This window comes from Silene latifolia, chromosome Y (assembly GCF_048544455.1).
Source record: "Silene latifolia isolate original U9 population chromosome Y, ASM4854445v1, whole genome shotgun sequence".
NCBI classification, from domain to species: Eukaryota; Viridiplantae; Streptophyta; class Magnoliopsida; order Caryophyllales; family Caryophyllaceae; genus Silene; species Silene latifolia.
This window is the reverse complement of record NC_133538.1, coordinates 155729348-155741108: the sequence shown is the minus strand read 5'-3', so window position 1 is coordinate 155741108 and position 11761 is coordinate 155729348. Positions and strand designations below refer to the sequence as shown.

Genomic DNA, 11761 nt, shown 5'->3' with positions numbered 1-11761 from the left:
TGGTGCGGAGGAGGTGTAGGATTGAGCACATTTTGACTAGTCCACCTCAAATTGGGATGGACTGCCCCTTGATTATTGTAATAGGAACCTCCTCCTTGCCTATATTGCTGAAAGGCAAGGACTTGTTCCTTCTCTACAAGACAACCAACAGCAATGTGGCCATCATTACTCCCACATCTCTCACATGAAACGATCTCTCCTCTAGTAAGAACATGAACCGTCTGAGGCTCCCCAGCAGCTTGTAGCTCCAACTTGTCAAATCTAGCATTCATGGTCTCCAGCTGAGCCAAAACCTTCTTATCAACTGCATGAACTGTTCTAATCCCATCCCTCGGGTTACCATACTCAGCACTGTGATTTGCCATCTCCTCAATAAGGGACCATCCCTTATCATCATCGGTGTTTTCCTGGAATCTTCCACTAGATGCCGCATCAAATATGGCTCTTTGGTCGTCGTACAGCCCTTTGTAGAACTGATTAGCTAGAAACCATGGGTCAAAACCATGGTGAGGAATAGACCTCACCAACTTCTTGAATCGTGACCATGCTTCATAAAAAATTTCATCGGGAGCCTGTCTGAAACTAGTAATCTTAGCCCTCAGCAGATTGGTGCGCTGTGGAGGGAAATATCTCTTGTAGAATGCAAGAGCAAGAGACTCCCAATCTTTAACCCCAGCAGCTGTGCGGTCCAAGTCAGTCAGCCACTCCCTGGCTGAATCAGCTAAAGAGAAAGGAAATAGAACCTCCTTAATCTTATCTTGAGTTACCCCCTTAGTGGCGGGGATAGTGGAATAGTAATCGGTAAAGGTCTCCATATGCTTCCTCGGATCTTCACCTGCCACACCTCTATAGATATTTCTCTCCACCAGATTGATATAAGAAGGACGGATGTCGAATGTATTCCCATCCTCAGTCTGGAGATTGAAACCCTTCGGAATAGAGGATGCTTTAGGCACTCGAATGACCGGAAAGCTTAGGCATCTTTCTTGTAGAAATCGGTTGTCTTCGAAAAGAGAGTGATGTAGCTCTGGCTCGAAAGTACTCAAGTCTTCCTTTCGTGATTTCCTTTGCAGACGGAGTCTATGCTTGAATAATCTCTCTGGCTCTGAATCAAGTGAAAATAATTCAAACTTGTCTGGCCTGGGCATAAACAACACTGAAAGGAAATAATAAGAACGGCCTCAAGGAATAGAAATTCCTTAAGACGGATAAAATAAACGGAACGAAAACAAATAGGGCAATTGTCTCCCCGGCAACGGCGCCAAAATTTGACACGTCTGTCGTGTACCTGTCAAAAGTAAACTAACTAAACTAACTATATAGCTAGGGAAGTTAGGTCGATCTCCACAGGGAGGCAAGATATTTGTAGTAGTCCGTCTATTTGGTCACAAATGGGGGGGGGGGGGGGGAGGGGTTGTTTGAATTGTTATCTAAGCTACGAGTTTTAAAGAAGAGAGAAATAAAAAGCAAGAGCAGTAAGGGCAGAGAAATAAGATTAAACTATCAGATAGAGAGGGACATGTCAGGATTTCGGTCCACTACGGTAGTCCAGTGACTCAGCTGTAAATGACTCAGACGAATTAATGTAAGACGGATGTTGAAAGGTCCTTTCGGTCCACTTTCTATCCTAAAATACCACTAACTTAATTTTCATTCTCGTCAGGGTAGTCTACTGTTCATAGCAAGCCTATTTAGTCTAATCTTTCGATCTAGGATTAGGTTTAGCCAGTTTAAAGGTTAACTCAGAAGTGTGCACTCTACTAAGTCGAATAAGTACAATTAAATTGCTATGGTGACAGAGTCTTGTAATTAATTCATCCAATTCATTCACTACATCGTCACATTCCTACCGCAGATCCCCTAATCCCAACATGAAAGAGGTTTAGCTACTCATGTCACTAATTAAACTAACAGCAGATAAAATTCCAGCAGTAGACATAATGAAATAATAAGTAAATTGCATAAAAGAGAAATTAGGGCAAAGGAATTAAATGGAGTAAACAAGAAATTAAAGCAAACAATGATTAATTATTAATAAGAGCGAAGAAAGGAATTACAATCAAGCGAATTCTGGCGTAAAGAACACAAAATCCGAGTGAGAACAATCCGAGAGCAAAGTTACAGTGAAGAGGAAAGCAACGTAACAAAGTTTACAGTAGAAAGTTTAGATAGATAAAAAGATAGATCCTAATGACCTAGTAAAGTGTGCTTAAATAGCAAAGTAGTTAAGTTTAGCGAAATAAACATAACACGGGCTGTTTTAAAGCCTCTAACAGCGAAACCACTCGATCGAGTGGCTTAAAACCACTCGATCGAGCAAATCTTCAGCAGCATCTACTCGATCGAGTAGAAAGTTACTCGATCGAGTAACTCATCTTCCTGCAAGCTAAGGATCGAGTGGAAAACAACTCGATCGACCATCCTGGGACGTAAAAACCACTCGATCGAGTGGTAGAACTGCTCCATCGAGTACATTGTCTTCAAATCAGCTCAAGTCCGCGCCTAAATGCCTCGTAATCCGTTCCATGACGCTTCCAAACGTAGTATCTCACTCTGGAAAAATCACGTCTCCTCTAAATACATGCAAAAAGGACGAAAAAGAGTACGATTCCACTACTTTCGCGTTTATTTCTACAAAATAGACAAAACTAACCAAAGTAGCCAATTCGGGGCAAAATACTACAAAAATAGTATAAAAAATGCATAGAAATACGTGCTGAAATAGGCTAAAAAGACTATATAAAAAGCACGTATCACTTTGGTTTTTGATTTATTGGTTCTTTGCCGTCCTTCGTTCGAGGCAGGTAAAGGTGCCAGCGGGGATGTTCCCATTGGTGAGTGGTCGATTCTCTGTGTTTGGATATTTTTGTGGGGAATGGGCTTGCCTTCCGTCATTGATCATGAACAAGGAGATGTTCTGGTTTGTTATCTAGGTTCGTCGTAGAATCCCTTTGATAGAAGCTCGTTCTAGATCGAGTGCTAATGAAAGGTTTCTATTACCAGACATGGAATAGGTTAAGAAAATGGACACGGAGTTTCGAGTCCTTTTCTTACTCGGTACGGAACGTCACTCGAGTGTACTCACATTGAATTGGAACATGTTGTTTGTTTTAAATCAGTTCTCAAATCAATTCTCGTTGTCAACGGAAACTGGTAAAGGGGAGAATATATGATAGTTGGAGATTGTGCTTTTATTTAGATAAATAAGAGGTTAGCACAGACTCGATGGATACATGTGACTCATGGGGACAGCCCTCAGTTGTTATTTAGGAATAAAAGGACAGACGTTAGGATAGATATGAGAAAGCCTAAGGCTCGGACTCGGACTCGGACTCAATCGTAGATACGAACTCGTAATCATCATGTTCCTCCTCGAAGGTCTCTTTCGCAGCATCCAGCGGCTTGAATGTCTGGTCTTGAGCATTGACCCACTTGAGCACTTCACTCTCATTGTTGGGAATGATATGAGGACAATAGTCTAAGAGGCTTTCATCTCCTTGCAGAAAGAGATCACTAATACAAATACAGGCAACCACAACGGCCCTTTAACAACGCTTATTCACGAAAATCATCAAAACACGTTGTAGAATTTATTCCGCGAATTTTACCAAACTTAATTACAACGGTTATGTGTTGTTAACCGTTGTTATTGGTTTTAACAACGGGTCATACTTAAACAACCGTTGTTAATGAAAAAACTAATAACAACGGTTAAATTTTAACCGTTGTTAATGGTTTGGCGCCAAATTAGTGAAAAGTAATCACAACGGTTATATTAGAACCCGTTTTTAATACGTTTTAACAACGGTTGTAGACTCAATAACCGTTGTTATTAATATTATGAAAATCTTAAGAACAACATATTGCTTTATTCTGCTATACGCTACAAACACAAACACAAGCTAATACTGCTACTATATCATCCTCCATTCCTCCCTGATCGTCTCTCTGTCTTCATCTCCGTCACTGTTGTTACGTCTTCTCTCCCTTATCGTGTTTATCAATCAGGTATATATATATGTTTCTTAACAACGCTTATAACTAGATATAGGATTTTTTGGGTTATTATCTAATTTGTTGATAATTTAGCTTAATTGCTTTCCTGAATTTCGTTTATTTGTTTGCCTATTATTGTATTTTCTAAATTAGTTGCCTATTATTACGAATGTAGAATAATGACTCGAACTTGGATGATTGATGCAAATATGAGTGACCGCACCTACAAGGATGGTTTAGCTGAATTTTATGAATTCGTTTTGAATAATTTGAAAGGTTCTTCTAGTATTGCATGTCTTTGTGAAAGATGTGGTAATATTAGCTATATGGCTTTTCTGGACGTTAAAATACACCTAGAAAAGTGGAGATTTAGTCGATCCTATACACTTTGGATTTTTCATGGGGAATCATTAGAGGAAGAGAATAACTCTAAAGAAGATGATGTTGAGGTACACGAAAGGCTAATCGATGATCCCGAGTTTGCCGAGTTTTTGAGTTGGAAGAGTTGGAAGTAGAGAAGTTGAATGTTGGGTCTATAGATAATGAAGAGAATGATGATGAGTCCATTGCTTTTGAAGATGTAGGTGATGACACTAGTAATTGGGATGACCTTAACAACATGTATGAGAAGTTGTGTGAGTCGAAGCACCTCTCGTATCCTGGTTGTAAGTTCACAAAAATGTCTATTTGTGGTGAGGTTGTATAATATCAAGGGGGCAAATGGGGTGAGTGACACGTGTTTCACTAGTTTTTAGCCTTGATAAAGGAGTTGCTTCCCGATGGTAATGTTCTACCTGTTAAGACATATGAGGCGAAAAAACTAATAAGAGGAGTGGGTATGAAATATGAGAAAATACATGCATGTCCAAATGATTGCATATTGTATCGGAAATTATATCAAAACTTAACCAATTGCCCTAAATGTTTGGAGTGGCGTTATAAGGATAAGGAAGGGATCCCGGCTAAGGTGTTGTGGTATTTTCCATTGATACCAAGAGTCATAAGGATTTATGCGAATCCCGATGATGCAAAAATGTTAACTTGGCATGAAACAGGAAGAATAAATGATGGAAAGCTAAGACACCCTAAGAGATGGTAAGCAATGGAAATCGTTCGACGCTAAGTATCCCGAGTTCGGCAATGAACCTAGAAACTTACGTCTAGCACTCGTCCACCGATGGAATGAACCCACACGGAAACATGAGTAGCCAACATAGTACTTGGCCGTAGTGTTGGCTATTTATAACTTACCTCCATATGTGTGCATGAAAAGAAAGTATTTGATGTTGTCGTTGTTAATTTTCGGCCCTAAACAACCTGGAAATGATATAGATGTATATTTGGAACCTCTTCTAGATGATTTGCGATTGTTGTGGGATAGTGGGATAGAAGTATTTGATGCATATAAGAACGAAACTTTCAATTTGAGACCGATGTTATTGTGTACAATAACTGACTATCCGGCTTATGGCGACCTTTCTGGGCACACAGTTCATGGGAAAGAGGCTTGTCCATTGTGTGGGGAGGATATCGAGTCTGAATACTTGAAGTCTTCTCGTAACTATGTGTATATGGGAAATAGGAGGTTCTTGTCTCATGACCATTGTTATCGCAAGATGCAGAAAGCATTCAATTGAAGACAAGAACTTCGTCAACCTCCTAGAATTTTGAGTGGGCATGAAGTTTATCAGAAAGTAAAGCATATTAAGATAGATTATGGGAAGAAGAGCGGCTCTAAATTGTCTACTCGTGGGTATAAGAAAAGATCAGTATTTTTTGATAAACTTCCATATTGGCCTGACCTGGAGGTCAGGCATTGCCTCGATTTCATGCACATTGAGAAAAATGTATGTGATAATATTATCAATACCCTTCTGAATGTTCCTGGTAAAACAAAGGATAACGCCGCAGCTAGGGAAGATATGAAAATGATGGGTATTAGGCTAGAATTGGCACTACAGAAGAGAGGTAATCGTACATTTTTACCGCCAGCAGCTTTTACCCTTTCACGGAATGAGAAAAAAGAGTTCTGTGCATGCTTGAATGGAATTAAAGTGCCACATGGTTATTCGCCGAACATCAAAAGCCTAGTGTCGATGCAAGACCTAAAACTCACCGGGTTAAAGTCACATGATTGTCACACTTTGATGCAACAATTACTACCTGTGGCTATTCGTTCCATTTTACCTGAAAAGGTAAGATATGCTATAACTAGATTCTGTCTCTTCTTCCAGTCCATATGCGAGAAAGTCATCGATCCCGATGACGCGGATTCATTGCAGGACCTCGTTGTAACCTCTCTTTGTCGATTGGAAATGTATTTTCCACCCTCTTTCTTCACTATCATGATTCATCGGACCATTCACTTGGTTAGGGAGATTTTGTACCTTGGGCCCGTGTACTTGAGATACCAGTATCCTTTCGAAAGATTGATGAAAGTCTACAAGGACTATACATCTAATCGGTATCGTCCGGAAGGTTGTATTGCTGAACGCGCTATTTTAGACGAAGCTCTTTCATATTGTTACGCTCATCTCTCCCCTGAGGAGTTGATTGGCGTTCCTAAGAATCGTCATAGTGACTGGATGACCGGAAAAGGTATTAGGGGCCGGGTTGAAAAAATTGTGACACGTGAAATGTTGCATTTAGCACACATGTATGTGCTAAACAACGAAGATGAGGTGCAACCTTATATTCAACAACACAAAGATGAGCTCAAATACGATCACCAAAACAAGACCGAGAAGTGGATTGCGAACGAGCATACGAAGACGTTTCCATAGTGGTTTAGGAATATTGTCTTACAAAGATTGTATCGATCAAACTGGTGATGACATCTCTCCTAGGTTACTACGTCTTGGTTTAGGTCCAAATGCCAGGGTCACCTTTTACAACAGTTTTGCCATTAATGGATATACTTTTTACACCCGCGAGCAAGATGAGGTGAGCACAATGCAAAATACTGGTGTGAGTTCTGAAGTTGAGGCAATGCACTTTGCTACTTCAAAAGATAAAAAGCTTATTTGGGGAAAATGCCTTTATTATGGTGTTATTCAAGAAATATTGGTACTAGGTTACATTTATTTCACAATGCCTTTGTTTTGATGTAACTGGGTTGATAACAACATCCATTGTGTCCGAAAGGATAAGATGGGATTTACGTTGGTCAATCTGGGTAAGGTTGGCAATAATAAGGATGATCCTTTCATAATGGCATCCCAAGCTAAACAAGTGTTCTATATCACCGATCCTATGGATAAGAAGTGGTCTGTTGTACTGTCTATAAGGAAAAGAAGGAGTAGTCCATCCGATAATGGTGATGATGATCAGGATGTCGTTTTTGAGGGAATGGATCAGTCTACCACTGTATCTTATTTCGACGATGTTGACACTGATCATGAGGACACTGAAAGCATATATATGCGTGATGACCATGGTGAAGGTATTTGGGTTAACGAAGAAACTATGACATCCAAGAAACGTTCCCGATCCTGAGATAGTTCATCGGGACACGATGTATGCATGCATCTTTGGTGTTGTCTTATTTTCTTGATCTTATTATTAGATGTGGATCTTTGGTGTTGAAATTCTTTGAATAATGTTGCGGTATATGGTGCTTTTTCACATTCAGTATGTATTGTTACAGTTTGGACCTGTAATGGAATTACGGTAATTTTAAAAAAAAAGAGGTTCAACAATAACAACGGTTATATTTAAATTACCCGTTGTTAATACTTTCAATAACGGGTGTAGTACCTCTACCCGTTGTCAATTATTTTTTTGACATATTTCATTTTGGCGCAAATTTGGTGAAAATATATTACAACGGGTATATTTTAACCGTTGTAATAAAAATTTGACAACGGTTTACTTTTATTGACCCGTTGTTATTAACATATAACAACGGTTCTTCTTTGAGCACCCGTTGTCAATAGTTTGTCTTAATAAAAAAACTAATATAGAAACCCATACAGCATGCCATACACAAACACACACAACATTATTAGTTCAACCGTTGGTATCCTGTGTTAATTCTTCTCTCTTCCTCGCTTTTTACATTCTCGTCGCCGACCGTCACCCAGTTTCCGAAGCCCAAATTCCGTTGCCTTCCCTTATCATCCTGCTCGTTCTCTTTATCATCATCATCAACAGGTATGTTCACTTTAATTTTGTGTTTCGTCATTAGGGTTTTAAGACGATCATCTTGTTTCTTTTTCATGCATCTGTTTGTTTTTCGTCTTCTTTGTTATCTTTATCATCCCGCATCATCTACTTTACTCCTCTTATTAGGGTTTAGGATTTTAGAAGCTCAATCTGTTGTTTTAAATTTTCATTCCTATTAGGGTTTAGGGTTTTAGATAATACTCTGCATGTACGTTGTTAAGTTGTTCATTTCCAGCTATATCATTCATATTTGGGTTTTAGGATTATCATGGGTGAAAAACGTAAAAGAAGTCAAAAGAACAATGAGCCTGGTGATAATAAGCCTGGTGAGAGGGGTGCTACGAAGTGCCAGAAAGTCCTTGCAGCTATAGCCGCTAAACAGTCGTTCTAAATAACATGGAGTGAGATGGGTTTCCCTACTGGTCCAAATGCGGGTCTTTTCTCCAGTTGGATTGGTGCTTGCACAAGACAGTTTGAATCCAAAATTGGCGGAGTTATACTTGGCTCGTGTAAAGGAAGGCTTTATTATACCCGATAAAAGCCATGATGAGTATTTAATGCATAAGGCAGCGGATGTCCACAGGCAGTGGAGGTGTGGCGTTGCTAGGGATTGGTTGTATGTGGACAAGGCAACGGGGAGATGCGTAAGAGCCCACCGGAAAACAAGTGTCCCACCATCAAGCAGGAAGAATGGGATCTTTTCAAAAAGATGAGAACTACCGAGAAGTTTTGAGTTAAATATCCTCGCCTTTTAACGATTTACCTATCATTTTTTTAATTAATGAGTCCTTTATATAATCTTTTTATTATCTCATCTACTTGCGCTTTTATATAATTATTTGAAGGCCGTTAGCAGAAGAAATCGTGCTAACATTTCATGCAAGAAGGGGAAATTCTATGGTTCTCTAGGCGGTTCTGAGAAAGATAGAAGAGGACCTCGTAAGTAGCATGCATTATTCCCTGTGAGACTTTATTTTTTTAATCACACTTGGACTTGCATTGATACACATTTACGTGTATAAATGTTACCATGTTAATGTGTAGGTGGCAAAGGGAGTGAAAGAGGTGGATCGGCATGTAACTTATAAAGAAGGGCACACGCCTAAAGGATCCCGGTCGTCGCGTGACAAATATGATGAGGAAGTTTTGGCAAACATAATAAGCATTATTTTATTAAGACGAGTTCATTACTAACTTTATTATTTTAGTCACAAATATAATTTGAAGTTTATTTAATATATTATAGGACAACGTATTGAAAGAGGTAGAAGAAGGGAAATTCACTCCCAGTGGTCGTAATGACGTTCTTGCTAGAGCGATCGGCCGACCCGAACATCATGGTCGTTTGAGGGGCATCCCGTTACAAGTTGGAGTAACGAAATATTATGGGAAAAGCGCCGGATAAAGAAGAAAAGGAAGACTAAGTCCGAGAAGGCCGACATGGTAACATTTATTCTATTATTTTCATTTAAGTTCGATTCACATGTTATTGTTGGGATAAAAATTGCTGACATATTACATTCTTGGCAAGCGACTTGATTAATGGCATCCGTACTACTAAAGCCGAATTTGGAGGTAAGCTTTCGAAGAAGAAGTGAAGATCATGGAGGATGTCATTTCTAAAGGGGGTAATAATAAGGTACAACAGATTGGTCAAGAGGCCGCTACTACCTTGGCAATACATGAGAAGGAAGTATCGGTCAACGAGATTCAGAAAGATCAGGTACCTAATAATGCTTCTGAAGTTGTAACAACTAAAGCCGATCATGTACCTAATACTTCCTTATTTTTCTTTTGTTTTTTTTTGGGTAAGATCAGGGGGTGTGTTCACTTGCCGACTCTAATGCTATAACTTCCGACATGGTGCCATTGAATTGGTTAATTTTATTAGGTAAATAATGGGTCCGAAAAGGAGATGCAACTTGAGAAGACGGCTGATGGAAAACAAAGATACATCCCCTTCAAGTCGGTTCCCTGTTTTCAGTAAGGTATGCATGAAGTGTTTAATTAGTTAAATTTATATGAATGTTGAAGTTTGTGCAAAAATCGTCGTGAGGAGACGAAAGCGTTTTGCAAAATCTTTTGAATCTTTGAAGCGTTTTTGCAAAGATATAATAATGTATGAGTATATTCTTCAAAGCCGTAAACAAGAGGCCGTTATTCTTGTCGACCCTAAAACCGAAAAGCCACATGTGCGTGTTGGCTGGGGTCTCGTAGAAACCAAATCTGCGAGAATGAAACCGTAGTTCATGGCGAAAAACTTTTGCCGAATCATAGAATAGTAGAGATAACTACAGTCTTTCCAGGCCATAAAAACTTTCAACCGTCGTCTGTCCCAGTTCGTGACGACATTACCATTCTGGGAGATGCGCTTGGAAGTTTCATCCAATGGCCTGAAACTCACATCTACTTGGCGAAGATATCTCTCCGCCGCCTCAAAGAGCGGAAAGCGAGTTGGGGTTAGAAGAAATACCTTTATATATATGTTACATTTTTAATTGTTGAATATTTTTATATGTTAAATTTATATGTTATTTTTTTTTTAGGGAACAAAAAAGACGGCTTTGGCGGATAAGCCTAAGTCCACAGACATGCCAACGACCTCGACTTCACAACAACTTGATGAGGTATTTAATTAACTTCTCCATTTTTTTAAAAATTAACCTCGCTCCCTTTATTTATATTTTGTCTGTATTTATAAAAAGCATGGTAATTTTGTGTAGGGGACAAAAAAGACTGATAAGCCTAAGTCCCCACCAGTCTTACTCGCTACTACTACCTCATCATTGAAAGAGCGGAGTTGACGAGGTATTTAATTAAGTACGCTTTTATTTTTATTACTCCAACTAGGATATGTTACCTTTGGATTTTTTATTATTTTAATTATCTACTACATGTGTAGGTGGTGGTAGTTGCACAAAATCAAAGACTCATTCTTTCCGGACACGAAAGTTAGGAGTTTAAACTCCACACAATATAAAGGGAAGGATTACATGCAAAAAGTAAGAACGGTGACGATGATGAGACTACATGAGGAGGTTGGCCATCGCATAGCCACCGAGCAATTGATAGTTATTCCGCTCGAGGAGGATATTCTAGGGGCTGAGCACCAAGCGCTTATATCATGGGATCTGCTAGCCGTATGGGCTGGCCTAGACCAGATTGATATAGCACACATATTTGTTTGGATGAAGTAAGTTTCTTAATAAATAATTTCATAGTCTAATATTCTGACTACTAGATAGTGTTTTAAATACCGGAATTAATACCGTAATAATGTAGGATATTGAAATTGAGAGTGATCCCGGAGAAGAATATTCCATCGATCAATACAGTTCTGTGCCCCTATGTTTTATATTTATTTATTCCGGATTTCTCGTTCGAACAACGGGTAGATTATATTGCTCAAAGAATTGGCGACAACCAAGAAGCGATTTTTGGCGCTTATAATGAAAAAGGGTAATAAACAAATTAATATTACGTTTCCCCCTACAATTGCATTTTCATAACTAATATATGTACTTGTTAATAATGATGATGTCTCTTGATGTAGGACTCATTGGGTGCTAGCAGCCATCATGCCGACAAGGAATAAAGTTTT

At 39.1% G+C, this 11761-nt stretch overlaps 1 non-coding gene across 1 annotated transcript; it reads left to right on the top strand.

Moving 5' to 3' along the window:
* Positions 1-498: 498 nt before the first annotated feature.
* On the top strand, positions 499-605 carry LOC141636360 (small nucleolar RNA R71). Its single transcript, XR_012540978.1, has one exon. It is a non-coding gene; the product is annotated as a small nucleolar RNA R71 (small nucleolar RNA).
* The last annotated feature ends 11156 nt before the right edge of the window (positions 606-11761 follow it).